The sequence below is a fragment of the Mycetomoellerius zeteki genome, unplaced genomic scaffold (genome assembly GCF_001594055.1).
Source record: "Mycetomoellerius zeteki isolate Tzet28-1 unplaced genomic scaffold, Tzet1.0 scaffold263, whole genome shotgun sequence".
In the NCBI taxonomy this organism is placed as follows: Eukaryota; Metazoa; Arthropoda; class Insecta; order Hymenoptera; family Formicidae; genus Mycetomoellerius; species Mycetomoellerius zeteki.
Window position 1 is genome coordinate 38,197 of NW_017257242.1, and position 1,669 is coordinate 39,865.

The window sequence follows — 1,669 nt, forward strand, 5'->3', positions numbered from 1 at the left end:
CATTAAAAGTAACTTGTATGTTATTCAAGGTACAAATTCAAAACAAACATACATATACAGTAAGTAAAATAGATTACAATTTGATTCTAGAAAATAAGTCGATATGTATGTTATTATTCTTAGTGAACAAAAAATAAAAGTCGTTTATTGAGATTTGATTTGAAATTTATACTAGCCCGTACGATGAAAAATAATTGCTTGTAATTCCAGAGTATCAATTTGTTAATGACTCAATGAGTTTCTCGGTGTCCACTTAGAAATAATGTCGAAGCTTTTACAGAGTAATTATTACAACACTTGAAGTACGAAAAGTATTACATTAGAATCGTATTTTCAAAAGCTCTATAACGAAATGAATATATATTACGTTAAATAATCAATAACTTTTTAAATGTACAGCTTCTTTGTACTTGACCTGAGAACTTCTTATTTATGAATTTTGGGTTTAATTAGTATTTACTCGTTTCAGGTAATAAGGCAACGTTTTTTTTATCAATAAATTACTCACTGAAAATACGGCATAACAAACTCAAAATCCGAAGTTGATACAAAAATTCGAAGTTTTACTAAAGGAAGATGGGAGGCTTTTAATCTAAACAATTTTCATAATTCTTTTATTTCAATTATTTATTTTCATCCCTCGAAAGCAGGCCGCCATGTTCTTTTTCCGAGTCATTAACAAATTGATACTCTGGAATTACAAGCAATTATTTTTCATCGTACGGGCTAGTATAAATTTCAAATCAAATCTCAATAAACGACTTTTATTTTTTGTTCACTAAGAATAATAACATACATATCGACTTATTTTCTAGAATCAAATTGTAATCTATTTTACTTACTATATATGTATGTTTGTTTTGAATTTGCACCTTGAATAACATACAAGTTACTTTTCATGGTAATATATTATTAAATTTAGATAATACACTTTATGTATGTTCACTTTGAACTGGCACGTTTATTAATAATATATCAGTTACTTTTCATGGTAATATATTATTTTAGATAATCATTTGAATTTTTAAAGGTTTAAATTTTTGAGGATCTTTTTTTGAACATGGCCTGACTTTTCATTTTTATGATTTTTTTGGGATGATACATATCATTAGAGTTAAGTAAATAACAAAGATAGTACCACTTGTGGTTTACTGTTTAATTTAATAGAATTTAACTTAATTAGTTAAGATTGTAGCATCTGGGTTTTAATTTTTTATTTGATACATTAGTTTTTTTCGAAGAGTAGTAATTTTTTACCATATTTTGACAGATTACAATTACTGGAAATAGTTCTATGTTACGTCATATGTCGTCATACACTACTACAGTAGTAACATTACTGGCTCAGCATTGACACTGTTGCATGTCAGTATAGTAATACTACTGCAGTAGCAGTGACACTAGTAGTATATTTTTATACTGGATTATTGGGAAAGTATTCTAAAATAAAAAATACAAAATTTACGATTGCATTTATTTTTATTTTTCGTATACAGGGTGGGGAATTTTAATCGTCCTAGGCGAATATCTCAGAAACTAAAAGATAAAGTTTTATATTAAAGTTGTAGGTTTTTTTAGAAGAAAAAAGATGGAAATAACGGGTTTTAGATAGGGGGCACTACCAAGGTCAACATGAATTTTTTAAATGGTGTCGCGACATTCATTAAGA